At 37.8% G+C, this 22,518-nt stretch overlaps 1 protein-coding gene across 2 annotated transcripts in view; it reads left to right on the plus strand.

Annotated features, from left to right (window-relative positions):
* Positions 1–305: 305 nt before the first annotated feature.
* The window catches only part of LOC111149639 (SRY-box 6), a 655,543-nt gene continuing 633,330 nt past the window's right edge, over positions 306–22,518 (plus strand). For both annotated transcript variants that reach the window (XM_022506831.1, XM_022506832.1), the window contains exon 1: positions 306–364. The gene's annotated coding sequence lies outside the window, so the exon portion shown is untranslated. The remainder of the gene's footprint in view (positions 365–22,518) is intronic.

Here is a 22,518-nt window from a genome sequence, read left to right on the forward strand (position 1 = left end):
AGGGAGGGAGGAAGGGAGGAAGGAAAAAGGAGAAGTGAAGAAAGAAGATAAAGAGAGAGAATAAAAGAGAAAAGCAGGCGACCAGCCTACCCGGGGAGAGTCCTAGTCACACCAAGACTAGGGGGAGGGCTGTTTTAATTGTGGGTTTGGCCGACTGACGACTGGAGTGCCCTCCGCGGCTGTCTTAGTTGTAGCCGGAGGTCATGTAAATCGACCTTAAAAGAATGCATAAGCCATAAATTAAAATAAACCCTCACCCAAGGGCTGATCCATAAGTAGACAATATCCAACCTGGACAAAACGAACTTTCCTTTACAAGCCGACTTAAACCGCATCCCCCCAAAGAATAGAGACTAAATGCAAAGTAAGTTTCCCAGCGAATATTTTGTTTTCTTGGAAAGTGTTGTGTTGATCCGCCGTGTGACTGACTGCGACACCGCAGTTTTCCGGAGCGCTTCAGTGTTAGCCAGGCTCGGTCGGGGTGCGGGAGGTCGGGAGGACCAGTTGGGTGTCTGGGTTTCTTAACGTCCCCCCCACCCCCCCATTTTGGTTTGAAAACTTTGGCTATTTGTGGGGTTGACGCTGGCCGAGGGAGGGCGAGAGTCGAGGATCTCCGCGGCGCTCGCCTACGGGGTGAAGTTTAGCGCGAGGAGTTCATAAAGAAAACCCGGATCGCTAGAAAACCTGGCCGCTCCCTTCTCCCACCCTCACCCCACCTCCACTCCGCGGCAACTTTCTCGGGACACTGCGCGAGTCGCCTCCAGTTCCCTCCGCTCTCGCCCTTCCTCCCCCGCCCCCATTTTTGGAGGTGACTTTTTATGATCTTTTTAGGAATAAACAAACCGAACTCCAAGACAATCCGAAACCCAAGTGCTAATCTGTGGTCCTCTTTGCTAGGGACTCTAGGGCAGCAGTGCAGGGCCGGCGGGGGCGTGTGTGAGGGGCAGCCCAGCCCTGTGCCGTGCGGGCTCAGCCTCGGAGTCCGCCGGCCCGGTGCACGATCGCCGGCTCGTACCTTCCCCGCCCCGCGCTCTCCCACCGCGGGTCCCTGAGCCCTGCCGGCGCCCTCCGTCCTCCTCGGCGCCCTGCCCAGGCCCTGCCGCAGGCAGTCCTCTCCACGGACCGGCCGAGATCCGCGGCTCTGAGGCTCGGCCCAGGCCCGGGGGCGGTGCTGCCACCCGCCCGGGGTCCAGCCCGAGCTTGGTTGCTCCCGGGGGAGCTGCTTTCTTCCCTCTCCCTTAAAGGGCCCGTCAGAGAAGGGAAGGGGCTTGTGCTAAGGCTGCTGGGCTTGTGCTGTGGCTCCGGGAGGAGCGGCCCGCGGCTGCAGAGTCTAGATTAGCTCCGTTTCCCGGGCGCTCCGCGGAGCTTTCAGATAAAAAGAGAATTGGTGTGTTCCGAGCAGATAAAAGGTGGTTGGTGCCTGCGTGTTTTGAGTTTTATTTAAGCTCTCTTAGGCTGACCAAGTTTGAAAAGGTTTGTTTGTATGAATTACCAGATATCGAGTGCTGCCCCTATTTGGGGACTAAAAATAAATCTTCGACTGTGCTGGCGGGGCTGGGCTGTTAGCGAGATGGGCTGTCCCCGGCTGCTTCTGTGTGTGTGACCTCCTCTGAGGGCCGTGTTTGAAGTTTAGGTCTCGAGATGGCCCGAAGCCGGGGCTGCGGCGAACTGGGCTGGGCTCGGGACCTCCAGCTGCACTGTCAATGGGGCTCTCCGATGACGTCCCTGTCCGGGGCGCTGGACCCCGGCGCGCACTCGGCGGCCAGGCTTTTGGCCCTGGCGGGGTGGCCCAGACAACAGCCCAGTGGAGTCAGGATGTGAGCGTGCCCTTCTCCCCCGCCTCCCCAGGGTCTCCTGTCTTCTGCCCTTTATAGTCACATGCCCAGGTTTTTCTCCGGTCCCAAGGAGAACAGATACAGCCCCGCCCAGTTTATTTCTAGGAGGTGGGTTTGGTGAATAAAAAAGTCAAGTGGTCGGGTCCGCAAGCTTGTCCATGGAGAGGGGGGACAGGACGGACACCTGGCAAGGACCGCCCCGCCTGTCCCCCCCCACTCCGGGCCAGTCCGCCCGCCCACAGCTGGCCTCCCCAGGCCACATTTTTGCGCTAAGTGCGAGAGGCTGTGGGAAAAGCAATCCTGGACCGGCCAAGAGCCGGCGAAGCTGATCCCGCGATGGCATTTTGTTTTGAACAGTTGCTGGGGTTGACGTTTCCTCATAAGGTAAGGTGTCACTGGACGGTCGGCTGCCCAAATGCCACAAGTATAATTAGCTTGCCCACTCAGCACCTCATCCCTGAGGCCTATAGGCACGGGCTTGGCGGAACTGGTCCACTCAAATCTGTTCCGGGCTACAGGATTCCCGAGGAAAGACCGAACCTAGCAGGACAGCCCTGGAAGGCCCTGGCACGAGGGAAGACTGTGACAGTGTAGTCATGTCTTTGATTTCTCTCCTCTTTTTCTCCCCCATCTCCTCCTGTTTCCTCTCTTTATTTTTCAGCTGGGGGTGGGGGGATTGCTGGTTAGAGGGGTAAATGGGATGCCAGCAGCAGGCTACAGACTGAATGAGAAAAGGAGATGCAGAGTAAAATCTGGCAGTATGCATCTTTTCCATAACCCTTCCATGGGGGAGGTCTGCTAGTGCCCCTCTATGCTGCACTAATCCTGTAGGACCAGCCCAGGCTTGACACTGTATCTTGGCTTGGGTAGGGGCTTTAGGCTTCTAGTTTGGACTGTTCACATGTCTGTGTGCTCCCTCCTACTCCCAGGCTAGAGGTCTGAGAGTTTTCTGTGCCCAGATTGCAGCTTCTGTTTTCCCCCTTCAGGCCTAGCCGCTTGGGGCTGCTAGTGTTCACTGTGGGGCAAGCCTGGAAAGATCTGCAGGCTCTTCATGTATCACTCCTGCTCAGCCTGGGATTCTTAGGAGCAGTGCCTTGTTGTCTCTGTACCCAGAAGTGCTTGAACTTCCTACTTAGCTTCCCAGACCCCAGCCTCAGGTCAGCTGTAGCCTATACTCTCTAGTGGAGACCAGATTTCTATAACCATGAACATGACCTTGCCTCTTTCACCCTGTGCAGTAACCATGGAATTCAACCCTCAGCATTAGGTACTTTCACTAGTCTCCTTCCTCCCCTTGCTCCTATGCCACTCAGTTATGCCTGATACTTACTAGAAGATTCTCTTTATTTTAAAACAAGCAAGCAAACATCCTAAATCTTGCACAAGTTGAGTGGGATAGTGTTAGCTTTTCTATGGAAGCAAGAGGGCACCTGTCTGGTGGGAAGTGGGGGACACAGTTTATTTGGTTGCGTTTGCATTTTATTGAACCAGTGAAGTATTTCATTTTCTTTTAGTAGAGGAAAACTTATGACTGAATTTTTAAAAACTCTACCAGATCAGAAATGAATTATCTATATACTTTGAGAATATCTTCCGGAATACACACATGTGAGCACATGGATAATAGGCCAAGTGACATGTAGTTTTTTTCTCCTACATTTTTGAAAGCCTCATAAATAAAGAGGGACTATTCCTATTCTAAAACAACAACAAGAACAAGACCAAGAACAACAACAAACAACCAAAAAAAAAAAAAAATCCTTCAGACTCTGAAAGCAAGCAAGTATGCCCCACATATATTAGATCTAGTTTATGACCAAAGGCAGTAAGAAACCAGGATCTAGACAAGTGATAGGTCATTAATTCCTTAGGCAAACTGACATCCCCTGTCACTTTTCTCATGTACCACCAACACCTCCTTTCTTCTCTGCTCTCCCACCATGTTCCTTTACTTACAGTGGCATAACTATATATTTTTTTTATTTATAATTTATCCTGCTTATTGTTCTTAGTTTATGTTTTAGAAGTAATGAAACGGAACGTTCTCTTAGATTGTATGTTTTTTTTTTTAAAAGAAGAAATATTTATAAGTTTATTATTATGGAACATGATACAAACTCCTATAATAGTATATTGTGTAACTACAACACTCAACATTATACTATAAAGATAAGTATAGAATATATAAAATAATAAAGTAGTATCTATATCTATACCTTCAGCTGATTCTATTCTATAATGAACTCACTAACTGAATACCTTGAAGAGGTGACATTCAGTAGGAATATTATGCTGTCTGTTGGATATTTTTTCTTTTGGAGCAGAAAGCAACAGAGTTTTTTTTTTTTTTTAAGTAAGGGGAAAGCATACATTTAAAATATATTAACATACTTAGCAAATCCTTCTTTTATAGGTTCTTAAAGTATATTACTTTAAATACTTATATGATATATTTTGGTGTCATTATTGAGATTTTAATGTCTGTTTCTATTTGACTTTTAGGAATTATTGGGTGGTGACCCCTAATGAAATTGCTATATATCTTGTATTGAAGAAATTAGTGATGTTTTAAATAATTTCCTTTCAATTAGTATAATAGGTACTGGTATAAATGAATTTTCCTTCTAACAAGGTTTAATATACATTGGCTTTAACCCTTTCAATATTTCCTATACTTTTCAGTTTTGTTAGATTATATATCTAAGTTTGAAATAATTCTCTTGTGAGACAATTGCTACACACTTTTTCACTATTTACAAACAGCATTATATAAAAGAGTAGTGTGGTACACCTAAAACTTTGATCTAAGAGCTATTTGTTTAAATATAGTTTAGGGGTGCATATATATCAATTGATGTTTTTGAAGTCAAGTGAAACATTCCATCCAGCTAATGTGTCTGAGAGTACCATATCAGGCACAGACAGGTACTAGAAATGATAAAACACAGATAACATACAGCAAGATGATTTGCAGATGGGGCGTATTATCTGCTGTTATGAAGTTAGTTGGGTCATATTCCTGTTTTTTTTTTTATAAAATTAATCTAGGTTATTTCAGAATTATCAAGTTATGTGGGATGTGAGAACAGATTTTATTATAGGAATCTGCTAATAAGTGAACAAATATTCATTGCCTTTTAGAGGAAGATATGGACTGTCTTTGCATTTGAATTGCTTATTGTTTAAGAAATATGGCTTTCTCCTATTATTTTTTTCCTAAAAAAATTTAATATATTGAACATTCTATGTTTGCATCCTAACTCCACATTTTTCTACTGATTAGACTATGTTCTGAATCTTAACATACTCAGGTTAAAAAAAAAAAAAGCTGGTGTTCTGGTATACCTATGAAAAGGAATTTTTATTACATGTAAGTGCATTTTAAATATATAGCATATCCTTTTTTGCCTGATATTCTTCAACTGTGATCTGGGAACTAATGTTTTGGTAAAAGTTATGTCAGAAACTTTCATCATCCTCTCATTATATATTCTTTATCCATTTATGGAAGAGTGTTTTTACTGTTCTTGTTCTGTGGAAGAGGGTAAAAGCTTTTTAGGTAATTATTTTGTTTAGACATTTAGTCAAACTGGAAATAATTTATTTTGTGTTATGGTTTTCTATAGAGCTTTTCAAGTTTGAAGTATCCATTGTCATAATTTGGATAATAATATCAATTGAAGAATATGGGTAGAGGTTGTAAGATGGACTATCATTTAAATCTACTACTGACTCACATCCAAAAAAGGGTACCGGTCTGTTTTTCCTCAAATCTGTGGTAGTCTCAAAAAAGGGAACATGAAATCCTAAAACCTCAGAGAAGCAGTATCAATTCAGTTCTTAACTGTAAATCCTTCATATCGTTGCTCAAAATATCCAACTTTACACCAATATTAGCCATTCTTTTTATAGTGACACCATGCTTAGTAAAAAACTTCTAAGCACTGAGGTCAGGTGTTGAGATTGGATTCTAGTTTATTTTTTATGAATCAGATAAAGATTTCTGTGCATGAGACCATATGTGAAGATGAGAGAACAAGAACATTTCCATATCAAAGGCAATATATCTGAGGCTGCCTGGTAATTAAAATGCAGTGGTTTGGACTCTGTGCACTAGCACTTAAGCAGAGCATCGCCGGGACCTTGTGCATCATGCAGGCGGTTGCCTCTTGCATACTTCTTGAAATACACTTATAATTTTGTACAAACATTTATGCCAGTCCACACTTTTCTGTAGATAATTTGTATTTCATCCAAACCATTCAAAGTAGAAGTTATTTTCTGAGCTACCCCCTCATTATGGCTTTTGTGCATCAACTATTTTTATTCTAGTTGTTTGTATTTCCTTTTACCAGAAGGATGCCTTGTTTATATTCAGAATCTCTTCTTGCTCCTTTAAGACCCCTTATGTATTACTCGTATTTTACTATTCACTCAAAAAACTTTCATCTTTAGGAATAATGTGAATTATTTTCTGAGGTTAATTGTAGATGCTGTTATCTATTATAAACTAATAAAATACATTTAAAAATCAAATGTCCAGTTATTTCTACTCTATAATACTGATATGTTTAGTAATCCTGCCTAACCTGCACAGTATATAATATTGGAAAAAACTCCTTTTTGAAATGTTTAAAGAATTCCGTAATGCTCTTTTTTATCTTTTAATGGTATGAAAATGTGTAGTGGCATTCTCTTTTGTACTACTTCAACTGAAAAACAATCATTTGAAGCTATAGAAATCTTTATATTTATCTAGAGAGTTATCTTTTTGCATTTATAGGGAGTTGTTTGGCTTTATTTATAAAGAACTGGGTTAATACCTTAACCTGTAATTATTTAGGGATTGAATAGTGAAATTAGAGAAATCTAACAATTGGTAGTCCAATGTTGTATATATTTCAGAACATTTTGCATCTTTGGTAACTGGCTTGAATTTGCTGCTCTGTAATTTTCTAGATTTTCTATTTCCCTCTTTTTCTCTACGAACATTCTATGCTGGCACATGTAACAAGGAACTCACTGGTATATTTTATTTACTAAGCTCCCCTGGTTTATAAAGCTTTTTAAAGATTTCTTTGGATTGAAGCACCTTGTATTGAAGAAGCCTAATGTTATATTGTGGAATTCTTTAACAGTTTTTGTGTTTTAAACTATTTTGAATCAAAATGACTTAAGCATATTGATTTGGTGCTCGTCAATGCTGACCTGTATAAATAAGCTTAGTAAATATAAGGTAAATTCAAATTACATTATGTGATATACCTATTAGCATCTATGTAAATATTCTATATTCTCTCATTCCACATTTTCCCTTGATCTCTTTCTTTTCTAAAAATCTCACAAGATAACCCTTTACATGATATGTTATCCTTACTGCCTTCAATAATTTGTTGTTTCTAGGCATCTTAAAGAAATGAATTGAATTGTCTATCTTAATATATCCATTCAAATGCAAAAAGGGACTTTAGTGCTATTTGCGATTTTGACTTCACTGAGCACAATCTCTTCTCTTCTTTGAAAAGTAGTTCTTTAAAAGTAGACAAAGAAAATTAAAGATGCTTTACTTTCCACGACTACACAAGCACAATATGTGGAAAAAGAAAATGTAACAGGTTTTTTCTTTTTCTTTCTTTCTTTCTTTCTTCTTCTTCTTCTTCTTCTTTTTTTTTTTTATAAGGAGCATAGATTTCAAATGGAACTCATTCTGAGACATGGTTGCAAATGTTTCCTTTCATACTTTAGAAACAGATCATTGGGTAACATGATTGAGCACTTACTAAGTTCTAGGCACCCTGAAGAGCATTTTTGAAGTCACAAGTCTATTTTTTAAGGATTTTCCTTTCTGTTAAAGATTTTTGATATTTGGTAGGTGGGGAAACTTAGCTGCAGTTGTCATGGTGCTAAGAAGGTCATTGGTAGACTGGAGAAGAATGCTTCTAACTAGGAGAGAATAATTCATCATTCTTTCTTGGGAAAGAATATCAAAGACCAGCAGTGTTGTTGTGTTGTTATTTTCTCAGAAATAATCTCCAGCTATCTCGGTGGGCATTGAACTTCTATTTAGAAGTCAGCCACCCCATCCACCTCCCAATATATCCATGGTGTAATCCCTAACCCTCCATTTCTTCATCTCTAAAATGGGAGTAATAATAATATCTACATCATAGGATTGTTGTGAGGTTTAAATGAGATAAATGAATGTAAAGCACTAAGCTCAGGGCTTGGTATAAAATAAATATTTAATATCTGTTGAAATTACTGTTGAAGTGGTACTGTGTTTATCATTATACAGATCTGGCTTCCCATTTCAACTTCCCTATGTACTCGCTATGAAATCTTTGGTGAATTACATCGGCTGTTTCTTTTATTTTTATATGAAATACAGACAATATGTATTCCTCCCTTTCTCCTTGAATTTGCTGCTCTGTAATCTGCAATTCTCCTAGAAAGGAAAATTCATTAGTAATCTGGCATACTTGGGATAAATGCAGAATTTGGATGTCCAGCTCTCAAATTTGAGAAAATCCCAATTCTAAGGACTCTTAAGAGATTTTGAAAGGTGATTTCGTCTGTCATCCCGCATCCTCTGAGGATATATGGATCACCCTTTTTCCATTCTGATCGGTTAAGAAGCTCTCTTTATTTTGAAGGCCTGCAAAGAATGGGATTGTATAATCTCCTTTGTTCATGTACTTCAGTGATTAACACCAGGAAGTTCTTTGTGTCAAATATACACATCTTACTCTGCTTTCTTTTGGTTTCATTTAAAGAAAAAAAAATGGAAACCTTTATTCTTTATTGAATGATAGACCTACATGTGAGGAAACCAATATTAAAATTTGAATTTTTATTTCTTGACTCTTTCCTTTGGAGTCTTTTTTCCGAAATTAATTGTATGACCTTGGAAAAGTTATGAAACCTCTTTAAGTCTTGATTGTGATAGAACTTACCAGGTGATAGGGTTGTTGGGAAGATTCAGTTTGAAGATACTGCGCACAGAAGTTCATAGAACAGTTCTGGACATGGTATTAGGGTTACTTGACAATAATTATGTGTTCAATAGAACTTTGTCATGAAAGGCTAATTTTTAATTCTCTTACATTTTATAGAACTCAGTTTTCAATGTGCTTTCAGGTTCGTTGCCTCATTCAATAAAAGGTATGCAGGGTAGATAACCTTACCAGTCATGCTGTCTAACTTCCTACTTGATATAAATAAATGTTTCAATTGGGTTTTGCTTCAGGGTACTATTCACTACAAACAAAGCTTGTGTGTCATAAATTAGGGCTGGCTTTTTTGCCCTCCTTTTTTCTTTTTTTTCCCAGTCTCTTCTGTGTAATGTCAATGTTCATTTATTTTATCTTCATACTTACTTCCAGAGCCAAACGAATGCTGCATTTCCCATATACCAATGTATAAATGAATAATATTTTGCTGATCAGAAGCATTAAATATTAGTTATATAGTCTGATTTTCTAAAAATTAGAAAATGATTTACATAGTTAGTTTGGCTGGTTTTATAGGCAGCTCTCTCTCAAAATATGGAGTTCACCAGGGAAGATTAATGAAAGGATCCTTGGCTGGGAAAAGGTGGGAAACACTTGATTACATGATTTCAAAGATGAAAATGCAATGAGGAGGTATGAATATAAGTAATTCTATGCAGTGTACTAGTTGTTATAATGGAGAAAAGTATAAGAGCAGAAGTACCTATGTATAGGAAAGCTTCTAGTAGGAGGTAGCCTTTGAGCTGTGATTTAAAGGATGATTAAGAATAGGTTATTTGAGGGGCGCCTGGGTGGCTCAGTGTGTTAAGCCGCTGCCTTCGGCTTGGGTCGTGGTCTCAGGGTCCTGGGATTGAGCCCCGCATCGGGCTCTCTGCTCAGCAGGGAGCCTGCTTCCTCCTCTCTCTCTGCCTGCCTCTCTGCCTGCTTGTGATCTCTCTCTGTCAAATAAATAAATAAAAATCTTAAAAAAAAAAAGAATAGGTTATTTGACGTAACATCCTGAGGATCATTGGACACGTGGGAAAAATTTGATACCACTATTGATTATTCTATAGTTCTGACATTCAAAATCTCATATTTGTGTCTTTGTGACTCCTAGAAAGGCCATGTCTGATCATGAATGTATTGTAGCTATAGGCCAGCAGCTTAAGTGCTACACTTCTCTTTCTTAGCTCAGTTTTGTGGTCAGGAACATTATGAGTACATTTTAAGGTAGAGGAATTTTTCACATTACTGCTTTTCTTCACTTCAACTAAGTATTAAAATTAAAGTAAGTGGCTTATTAATGTATGAATGGGTGATCAGTACTATGAATTAATAAGATCTTATATTTTGCACTGTAAAAAACTTTTTTTTTTTTTTTTCCAGTTGGCAAGCATGGTCTTTGAAAAAGGCCAGTATCTGGAAATTTTTAGATCTGTGTGTTATTTCTGAGTTTTCTTTATTTGTTTCAGGTCTTTGGGCTTCACATTTGTAATTAAGTTTTTCTAACTGTAGAGTTGGCATGTTCCTTACTTCTTTTTTATTGAGGGATAAGATGAACATAAAATAACACTTAGGCTGATTCAAAATTTTTGGATGAAATAGAAATTATTATTTCACAATGATGATAATGAAACAGTAGCAAGAGCAGTAGGAACAGCAACAGCCCCTCTGTACTTTTGATCACTCTCAAATAGGGATGCTAAATCTACCCTCTTCAGTTTTCTGATCTGGGATCTTATGTTTTCTAATGACTTTTTGAATACCTTTTCTCCAATTCCACAAGCCTTCTTTGTTGTTTTTGGCTTGGAAGTTTTCTGGTGTTTAATGACTTATTTCTTCAAATTAAACACACCTATTGAGATTTTGCAGCTTATATGACTGTGACATAATCACTTTCTGAAAAGGGCTTGGTGGTCACATAGGCTGGAGAAGTTGTGGCTCTGGTTTTTAATGGCCTAACCTATTATTTTCCTTACCACTGCTTTGGCATGCTGGACAGTTGCAGTGTTGATCCATGACATGAAAAATATGATGAAATCTCTCCATTAAAAAGAAAGGCTCTGAGGCTAGGAAGGAAGAAAAAAGATACAAAAGTTCTATAGAACAGTTTAAAAACATAACCTATTAGTCATATTGAATTAGTTATGATGCTTTAAAGAACTTCCCTTTAGAACTCTCAGCTGAGTTCTTTAATAAGAAGCAACCCCCCCAAAAAAGAAAATAAAAATTGAAATCATAAAGCAACTGAACAAAGCTTAACTAACTTGGAACACAGCATATTAGTTAACTGAGTCTCAGGAATGTTTATTACTCTTGAGTCCGAAGATCCAAATATATACTGGAGAAAAATTGGACTTTTATAAATTTCTTAGCTGTTGTTCTTTCCTACTATAAAGATTGAATTGAGGGACGCCTGGGTGGCTCAGTTGGTTGGGCAGCTGCCTTCGGCTCAGGTCGTGATCCCAGCGTCCTGGGATCGAGTCCCACATCGGGCTCCTTGTTCTGTGGGGAGCCTGCTTCTCCCTCTGCCTCTGCCTGCCACTCTGTCTACCTGTGCTCTCTCTCTCTCTTTCTGACAAATAAATAAATAAAAATCTTTAAAAAAAAAAAAAGATTGAATTGAAAATAGATATATTGAAGTTTAAAGAAGAATTTAAATATTGGAACAATTAAAATTGTAATATTTAATTTTTAATATAATATTCTGAGACATCATTAAAAGAAAATTTCAGGGGCGCCTGGGTGGCTCAGTGGGTTAAGCCGCTGCCTTCGGCTCAGGTCATGATCTCGGAGTCCTGGGATCGAGCCCCTCGTCGGGCTCTCTGCTCGGCAGGGAGCCTGCTTCCTCTTCTCTCTCTGCCTGCCTCTCTGCCTACTTGTGATCTCTCTGTCAAATAAATAAATAAAATCTTTTTTAAAAAAAAAAAGAAAATTTCAGCTTTTCTTAGGTTAGACCCCTTAAACTTTCATAGACAACAGTTCTAGAGAAGGCCTCCACTTGTACTTTTGTATAGGTCTGTGTGATTTACAGGTATGCTAAGGTAGGGTCACATACACTGAATTTAAATTGTAGCATTTTGTAAGAGACTTATTTTCTCTGAGGTGAATATATATATAACAGTCTAAATTAGGTGGGACTAGTGAACTTGGGTGTTGTTCTTAATTCTTATTTATGGCATGGCAGGGAAAGAATGAAAAATAGCTTAGCTTTTAATTATGACACCTTGGGACCTTTTCCAAAGAGCTCATCATAATTAGCCATGTCTTAGTTGTGTAGTTTTGTGTTTAATTTCTTTATGTCCACATGGAAAACTCATTAACGTTACCAAGAGCTATTTGAAAAAAGTATTTGGAAAAGTATACCCCTCTATATTGTATGCTAATTTTTTCTTCTGAATTTTCTTAGCACTGCTTTTACATCTTTGGGTTATTTTCTTCTTTCTTTCTGATTGGCATGTACACTATTTTCTATTAACAATATACCAAATAAATAGGACATTTGGACCAATGTCCTTTAAATTTTATTTAGGGTATAATTATATATTCTTCATTTTTGCTTACTTGACAAATTTACATCTGATATAACATAAAAACACAAATATGATTTTAGTAAATTTAGTAAGGGGGCATTAAATTATTTGATTACCCTAAATTGTTTCAAAGCCTCTGTTAAATAAGTATATTGCTAATGTATCTTAAAACTAAATATGGTTGATTATTAATATAATGTTCATTTGAATATCTGCCCTGCTTGATTACAGTGAACATAGCATTTTCAGTATCTGAGGTAAAAGGAGCAGAATTTAGGATGCTTAAAGAGAGAAGGAAATAGAGATGTTAGGTGATTTGGATAGCCCATGGGTAATCTGAGAGTATTGTTGCTAAAGGTGAGGCTGGAAGAATTCCTCTGGCAAGATAATTTTAAGGTTTACTTGGGAGAACTGACTGTAATAGAATTCTGTAACAGGATAGAATAGGAAGTCTTCAAACTTTTTGGACAGAGCAGACGGGCAGCAAAATATTTATGAGCATGCACCCTAATACATGTGCATATTTATTTAAAATTATATACGTCGGCTAATGTGCTAATGTATACTATAAAACATTCATAAATTGATATTAAAGAGAAAGAGATACAGATAAAATAAATAAGATTTTAAAACTAACTGTGGTTCCCCCAAACCCTATAATTTAACATTCTTTGTTATTTTAAAAAGTCAGTTTAACACTTTGTGATGAAAAGATTTATTAGTTTGGTTCTAAGTTCAATTTACTTTGCTACATGGTTTTAATGCTGCCATAGCTTAAAATTATACCTCAAAAAGAAAAATAGATCCAAATGGAAGAAGTACATTATTTGCACTTACTAAATTGTGTTACTAATTTATTAATCCTATAGACAAAATATGCATAAATTTGTTAAAATTTTCCCTGATGGCAATCAGCTGTTTCTGGCAATGAAGTTGAAGATATAGCATTTTAATATTTTTAATAAATGGACTCAAAATCCATTGAAACTCTTTGGAACATCATTAAACAGGTTGGAATATTCTGTTGCCAATTTTAAAATTGAAAACAGATGAGAGTTGTAGTAGATGATAGACATAGAATTTTTGGTAACAAAATCACACTATGATGGAATCGTTTACAAACATGTTTTCAAAATACTTTTTCATGGCACAAATCTGTTTTGTAAAGCATTTACTTTCTCATTTGATAAAATGTCACCTTTATTTTGAAGAGACAGATTAAGTTTGTTTGATGGTTTCTATGTATGTAAGTATCTAGTTAGCTAGCTAGTTAGCTACTTGGTAATGCACACTTGCAGCTACTTGTTTCACATAAGGTCAGCACATTTTGTACGCTAGTTTTTGTTGTTGTTCCCAATCCTTAAGTTTGGAAACTTCTCCATGAGATAAGCAGTAGAACCTCTGGGTGGTGCAAACAATCCTCATGGTTATTTCCCATTTCATTTCAAAGCTTTGTAAAGCTTTTATTATGTTTTACAGGTCTTATTTTAAAAAGTAATTGCATCATCATTGCAGTACTTGGCTCCAACATTGTGTTCCAGTTGCTTGGCTGTGAACGATGTAGTTAGTGAAATCCATGGTGCTATCTCCAACATTTTATGCCTATTTCTCCCCAACCCCCACCCCTTTAGTCCAGCTAGGGTAACCGTTTTATCAGTGGTTACACTTAACCAGTTTTACCTAAAAATTATTTTTATTTAGAAAAGTAACACTGTTGAGATTGTCTTCTTTTGTACTTTAGAAGTAAGTATCTAGTTAGCTAGCTAGTTAGCTACTTGGTAAGTAGCACTTCACTTATCAAATATCATAAGTAGCACTTCACTTATCAAATATCATAAACTGAGGCATGTTAAGAATGTATACATTCATTTATCTGAAAAAGAGGCATCCTACATGACGTTAAGTTTCTTTTTCATATCTTCAACCACGTTTTCTATGCAACTTCCAGTGCTGTGGCAGTGTTTGCCATACAATCCCAGAAGACACTATTCACATTTCATTCTAGGTAAATGATTACCCCGAGCTGTGCACCGTGATAGCTCTGATTTTTTTTTTAGCAAGGGAGTTTATTTAATTTGTTGCCATGTTGTTTTCTGTGTATTATTTTAGCCATTTTAATAGCAGCAAAGAGAACAAGTGCTTTTTTAATAGTGTGGCTTTTTGTCTTTTCTAATTAAGGAACTTCAGAAGAGGTTTCTGTTTTTGTGTGTGTGCATGTGTGCGCGCTTTCCTTTTTAAAAAAATATTTAAAATTAACATATAAAATATTATGTGTTTCAGGAGTACAGGTCTGTGATTCATCAGTCTTACACAACACCCAGCATTCACCACAACGTATATCTTCCCCAATGTCCATAACCCAGCCACCGCCCCGCCCCACCTGGCAACCCTCAGTTTGCTTCCTAAGAGTAAGAGTCTCTTATGGTTTGTCTCCCTCTCTGGTTTCATCTTGTTTCATAGACACATGAATGGATAAAGAAGATGGGGTATATATATACACAATGCAATATTACGTAGCCATCAAAAAAAGTGAAATCTTGCCATGTGCAACGACGTGGATGGAACTAGAGGGTATTATGTAAGTGAAATAAGTAGGCATTTAACATTAAGTTTTGTGAAATTTTGTAAAATAAAGGATTCAGTATTATATGATTTTAAACATTATTGGAAAAATTGTAGCCATTACAAAAATTTATGTCTATATGCTTAGCTTTTACATGTCTTACTGATTATAATGGCTTCATATTCTCATTATTTAATACATCAAAGTCCAAGAGGATAAGGTACACTGTTAAGTAATACTAGATAGCTTGTAATGTGGCCACTAAAGGGCTGCTACTACAGTACAAGAGTTAGTTTAGTCTTAGTATTATTGTCATGAAGGCCTATATTGTTCATATTATCCTCAAACTATAGTCTCTTAAGAAGGATCTTTTTAAACCACTCATACATTTGTTCAAGGTTACTTTAGTCAAAAACTAGATGTTATTATCTATAATATCCATAATATCCATAATGATCCACTCCTCTCTCTTTCTTCTAGTATAGGATGTGACACATTACTGTTTGAAATACAGACCCAAGGTGTTAGTTTGTTATTTAAATTTAAGTAAGGATTAATTTTTCTTACTTTTAAAAAAGTACTTATACATCAGTAAATTTATAGTGTACTCTTAGGATGTGTGAGCTCACTTTGGACACCAGTGAAATAAAAAAGTAAATGGGAGATACGGATATGGGTATGATGAGTCAAAGAGGAAAGGCATGGTTTCCAGAGAACACTCTCCTGGGATAGGATCCCTGTGAAGCATGTAGCCAACCACTGGAAAACCCCTAAGTGGGACTACAGATTTATCAGCATTGAGGTTCAGAAAACGGTAGTGTGGCATTTTCACAATACTCTAATATGAGAGAGGGACAGACTTAAGCCATCTCTTAATTTTTTAAATTTAAGTTCAGTTTAATTAAAATACTGTATTATCAGTTTCACAGGTAGAATTTAGTGATTCATCATTTGCATACAACACTCTGTGCTCATTACTTCCAGTGCCCTCCTTAATGCCCGTGACCCAGTTACCCCATCCTCCACCCACCTCCCCTCCAGCAACCTAGGTTTGTTTCCTGTAGTTAAGAGTGTTTTATGGTTTGCCTCCCTCTCTGTTTTTGTCTTATTTTATTTTTCCTTCCCTTCCTTTATGTTCATCTGTTTCTTAAATTCCACATATGACTGAAATCATATGGTATTTGTCTTTCTCTGACTGACTTATTTCACTTAGCATAATACCCTCTAGTTCTATCTGCATCATTGCAAATAGCAAGCTTTCATTCTTTTTATTGGCCGAGTAATATTCCATTGAATACCATATCTTCTTTATTCACCTGTCAATGGACATTTGGGCTTTTTACATATTTTGATGTAAGCCATCTTTTATTCTTCAAGGCAAAACAAGTTGAGTCATTTGTTAGCAGGAAGGGTCAGTGAGATTCCATAGTTAAGGTGTTTATCATGTTGCAGGAAAGAAAACTAAGTGGAGGATCACTATTTCCCCAAATGCTTGAGGCCCTTTGTCGCTTCCTTACTCAGCCTTCCTTGGATTTAGATACAATTAAAGCAGAAGATTGGGAAGGTAAACAAGGCAGCAATGAGGGGTGGCTATAGGCTAGCATTGTTTTTGGCTCTCTCTTGTTTTCTCTTTTCTCTCACTTGATATACTTGTTGGGCAGTGTAGTTTAATGGCAACCGAGTTTGGGAGGTTCAACTCTGCCAATAAACTTTGGGTGACTTTGGCTAAGTCACTTCTTTATAGGAATTAGTTTCTTCATGGGTAGAATGGGAAGTTTGATGATCTCCAAAGAGATTTCAGCTCTGACATCCTGTTTATATTGTTCTAGGATAGGGCTCTGAGCTGCCTCTTCCCAAAGAACTTTCAATGAAATTTCCTGCTCTGTATGTCAGTCTCAAGGCACCATGTCCATTCTGCCATCTAAAGTGACAAATGGCTAAGAATTTAACTGAATAAATGAATTTATGCTGGTAGACACATGAGCAAAAACTGTGTAATGTTTCTAGCTTCTTCCCTCCACTCTCCCAGACAATTTTGATAGAGTGCATTTCCACAGTGTGATTCTAGACAGTGCCCTTGCTTTCTGACCTAAGTGGCTAATGAGAACTTTAGGAAGGAAGTTTTAGCATCTGAAGGGTTGTGTCTGTGAGGGAGGTTGGGCTGGATGAGATAGGCAGGGCACTGGGACACAGCCATCAATTAATTACATATGTTTGGCGAGGCTTGAAGGAGTGGCCAGTGCCAGCTTTTTGAGTATGGTTTCTCTCACCAACAGAGTTGGCTGTCTTTGAAGTCTGTTAGTTAACCTCTTCCAGAATCTTAAAGTACAACTAGCACTCAAGAGGAGAAGTATAAAGGAAATTCTGGGAATAAGAATACACCTGCCCCTAATTTTCAGTCAGAACTGAATTCTCCTCTTACAACAGTTTTTTGAAGCATCTAATACGTGAACAGATTTCAGATTTTCCTGTTTTCTTTTCAGTACCTATTCACTGCCATGGATAGAAGCAATACTGAGTAATGAAATAGATGCATATCACCAAACATATATTGGGCAATTGCCATATGCCAGGAGTATTTTTGGATGCTTTCATAAGGTAGAGGTAATAGCCCGCATCATAGTTTTTGAGGGGTTTCAATATACAAAACACACTTGGAAGAGTGCCTGACTTGTAAGCTCTCATTAAATATTAGTGATTATTATTTTATTATTTCATTTGCACAACAACTCTAGGCAGTAGATGTAATTACCCTTATTTTGTACACAGAGAAAATAAGGTTTGGAGAGAGAAGAGGACTTGCTCAAGGTCATATACATTTTAAGTGGCAGAAACATAATCTAAACTCAGATGGATTGGCTTGAAGTTCCACAGTATTTCTGCTATATAATACAGCTGCTTGTTATAGGCAAGAAAGTCATGAGATTTCCCACAGATAATCTACAGACTAGATAATCAGGATAATCATGAGCTAAAGTATTCTTATGTGATGTTGAATTTCAGTAGGTTCAGATTTAAGGCCATCCTTGCTTTTCATGGCCTGTTGTTAATTAAAATTTCTGTTGTATCAGAACTATATCCTCTCTTTGCATACTTCTCCTCTCATCTTCACATAGTTCAGATGTCATGGTTTGATCTCAATCACTATAAAACCTTCCAGAGTGAGGACCTGGCTCCAGAATGCATTAGTCTCAGTTAACACGGTATAGTGCAAAGTGAGGACTGCCTATATTTCTATCAGCTTCACATTCACGTACAGAAGTTCTCAAATTCAAGAGGATATCTTGAACTGGTCCTTTGGTCTAGTTAGATGGTTGTTTCCATTTGATGACCCATTATCTTTTGTGTTGTTTTGCTTATAAAGTTCTGTTCCTGCTAAGGGAGAGCACTGTGTTGCATAAGTAAGGTCTTTGAAGATCACTGATGATTGGCTCTTGGCTTACAAGCAAGCATACCACCTTTATTGTGTGCAGCAATAGATCTCTCTCTGCACTTAGAAACCCTTGTTTTCTTTGCCTTTTTTTTTTCTTTAAACTTTCCCCACTTTCCATTACTTTTTTTTTCTTTTCTTTTTTTCCCCCCCGTGAACATGGGATGTGATTCCTTTTATTTATATCTTCTTCAATTTCTTTTGGCAGTGTTTTGCAATTTTCATTATATAAGTACTTCACCTTTTTGATTAAGTGAATTCTTAAGAATTTAATTTTTTGATTCTGTAGTAAGTGGAATTCTTTTCTCTTTTTTAGTGTGCGGGGTTTTACCCCACATTTACTTACTTATTAATTTAATTTAATTTAATTTTTTCAGTGTTCCAAGATTCATTGTTTGTGCATCACACCCAGTGCTCGTTATAGCACGTGCCCTCCTTAATACCCATCACCAGGCTCACCCATCCTCCCACTCCCCTCCTCTCCAAAACCCTCAGTTTGTTTCTGAGTCCACAGTCTCTCATGTTTAATTACATGTTTAAGTTTCTTTCTGAGTTGATGTGTTTCTATCTGTTCTAGCAATGTAAAGGAAGGCCCGTGAGGCCAGTTATCTCTCAGTTGGTGTTTTATATATTTGCAGTAGGCAGTGAAAGCCATCAGGTAAGAACTGGGTCTATTTAAATTTCTTTTTAGATAAAGATGCTTAAATTCTTTTAAAGCACTTAAGGATTTCAACTTGAAGACAGATGCTTGGGTTGCATAGATGTCAATTTTAGGGCAAGATAATATTGAAAAATACTAGTGCTTTGAATTTTCTCCTATCTCCCAAATTTAAAACAATTCTCCCTTGAATTTTTATCATTGTCATGCCTCCTTTCCCACATTTAAGATTATGTTTTAATAATGTGTTCTTAGTTTTCTTTGTCAAGCATTCTGAACAGTAGAAATCCTTTGCTGATTCTAATTTTATTTCTCTTACCTGTATGTACAGTGCTAGGGAATTAATTTTGGATAGAGTGAGCTTGACATTGTGACGAAGAACATACTCCACCACTTTTTAGCAGTGTGAACATAGCCCTGTCACTTTAATCTACTTTAATCTATAAAATAGTACCCACATATTAGTGTTGTTTTAGGAATAAGTAAATAAATATAAGTACTTAGAACAGTGGTTGACACGTGGGTGGGTGCCATGTAAGCATTATCTATTATTAAAGTGAATGTTTTTAAAAGGAGAATCTGGCCCAAAGTAGACAATATTCAAAATACTTTATTAAAGGGGTAAAAATGAATACTACTAGAATGCGATGTGAAAGCCTCCTGTGGTTTCGCCAACACAGTGACTCTAGAGTACTGTTGAGAGGGAATTCTATTTTATACTAATAGGTACTTTGAGGATCTCTTCAGCTGCAAATCAACAAATCAGTTGGAATGTAAATTCCTTTATTATAAGGCCAGTACCATCATTTTTGAGTTTCATAATTTGTGAAGATGAGGTAATTTGGGTACAGAATGAGTTTGGGTGTATGTTTTCTCAGGGCTAACTTTGTGACAGAAACCAAAGAAGCAGTGATGAATTTAAAGAGGTGGCAGGTAGGGGCGCCTGGGTGGCTCAGTTGGTTAAGTGTCTGCCTTCAGCTCAGGTCATGATCTTAGTGTCCTGGGATCATGCCCAGCATCTGGCTCCCTGCTCAGCCGGGAGCCTGCTTCTTCCTTTCACTCTCCCTCTTTGCTCTCTCTATTTCTCTCTCAAATAAATAAATAAATACAATCTTTTTAAAAAAAAAAAAAAGAGGTGGCAGGTAAGAGACAGGGAGCATGCCCCAGGAGGCATGCCCCAGGGAGGACCCAGATGTAGTGTGGCTTGGTCACTGATTACAGACCTACTCTCTAAGTCCTAGAAAGTACAAGTGGAGGACAGCTGGCTGAGATTGGGGTATGGAGTTGGTAACCTTCTATTGCCATCACGGCTTTTTTGATGCAGGCCAGGAAGGGCTCAGTCTCAGCCAAACCTGGCCAAGGATTGCAGGCTTGACCTCCAGGTCCCAGAATATTCCTAGTGAAGGCAGCAGATTGGCTATGTTAGATCTAGGATTTGAACCCAGGTTTATCTGATGATAAAAGCTAACTCTTTCTACTAATGACTCCATGATGTTTCCCTGATGAAGGGGGTACCAGTGGAGAGAAGGAAAGTAGTAGAGGCAATGGAGGCATCAATGAATTCATTATTTAAAGGGATAGATAATGTACAGTATCTGAGAGGGTAGCTGGAGGAGATGGCAGTTATAAGCCTTTTATGGGTAGATTAGAATTTGGGAATGCATTTCTATGTGTTCCTATAGTATTTATACTTCAAATCATAGACTCACTGTCCTTGCCATATAGAACCTCAAACTCGAAAGGGTGTTTTAATCATTCCTTTTAATGGTGTGAAATCATATATGTGATCATTCAGTCCATGCTGAGGGGAGCAGTGATACAGAAGTTACTTCCTCCTCTCCACTGGAATGTAAGCTCCACGCAGATAGGAATTTTGTCTGTTTAATTTTTAGTGACTGAAGCAATGCCTGGAACCTAATAGCACTCAGTAGATGCTGTTGAATGAAAGAAGGCCTGGGCAACTTGTTTAAAAAATTTGTTTTATATATTGAACAATATTATTCACATAGTGTTATCTCATTAAAGTTTTATGTATAATGTATTGTTATTAGGTATAATGTATTATTATTTCCAACTTATGGGTGAGGAAACTGAGACTCAGGAATTAAGTAATTTTCTTAAGGTGGCATTATTAAAACATGATGGTCAGGATTTGAATCTATGAGTATAACCATGACATTGTACTGTAGAATTACTATCTCTGTTGTTCTAGATAACATTATTTTATTAATGGAGGCTAAATTTTTATGGAAACCATAGCACTATGTTGAGTCATTAATCTTACTGCCAACTAAAACTCACAAACCTTTCAGTTACTATGTCTTATCCTTCCTATACTTGAGCTGCTGGGATTTTGTTTTGTTTTTAAAGATTTTATTTATTTATTTGATAGACTGGGATCACAAGTAGGCAGGGAAGCAGGCAGAGAGAGAGAGGAGGAAGCAGGGTCCCCGCTGAGTAGAGAGCCCGACGTAGGGCTCGATCCCAGGACCCTGGGATCATGAGCTGAGCCAAAGGCAGAGGCTTTAACCCACTGAGCCACCCAGGCGCCCCTGTTTTGTTTTGTTTTTGGAGCTAAGTGTAGGAGTTTGCATTTACTCCAGGTAGATTTTACTCTGGTTAGATTCATTTGATCTTTCCTTAATAAGAGCTTTTGGTTTAGAATGGTTTTAAAATTTCATCAAGTATTTTTTGGGCTTTATTAACAAAATAATTTTTTTATTTCTTAGTTTTGTTAATATTCTGTAAAACATGTTTATAGATTTTCTTGTGCTTAACTATCCTTGTATTCCTGTATGTATATGTATATAATATGTACAATTAATTTTCATGCTACCTTTATCGAGTTTTGATAGTAGGGTCATGCCACCTTCATAAAATGAATTGGAAGCTTTCCATCCTTGCCTATGTTCTGAAAGCATAGGAATTATCTGTTGTTTATTGCCATTCTTCTTGGAGAGCATAGGAATTGACAGTTCTTTAAAAGTTAACACTTACCTCTAAAGTCATTTGATCTTCACACCTTTATTTATTTTTAATTTAAATTCAATAAATTAACATATAGTGCATTATTAGTTTCAGAAGTGGACTTCAGTGATTCATCAGTTGTATATAACAATCAGTGCTCATTATATCACGTGCCCTCCTTAATTCCTGTCACCCAGTTACCCCATCTCTCCCCCCTGCCCTCAATAGCCCTCAGTTTTTTCCTGTGATCAAGAATCTCTTACAGTTGCTCTCCCTCTCTGATTTCATCTTGTTTTATTTTTCCCTCCCTCCCCCTATGATCCTCTGTTTTGTTTCTTAGCTTCCACATAGTGGGATAATATGATAATTGTCTTTCTCTGACTGACTTATTTTACTTAGCATAATACTCTCTAGTACTATCCAATCTTCACACCTTTAAAAGAGATAGATATTCAATGGTATTTTATTGGTCTGTTCATATTTTCTGTCCTTTCTGGAGTCAGTTTTGGTAAATTTATATTTTATAGAAAATCATCTATT

The sequence above is a fragment of the Enhydra lutris genome, unplaced genomic scaffold (genome assembly GCF_002288905.1).
Source record: "Enhydra lutris kenyoni isolate GAN:26980312 unplaced genomic scaffold, ASM228890v2 scaffoldscaffold22, whole genome shotgun sequence".
NCBI classification, from domain to species: domain Eukaryota; kingdom Metazoa; phylum Chordata; class Mammalia; order Carnivora; family Mustelidae; genus Enhydra; species Enhydra lutris.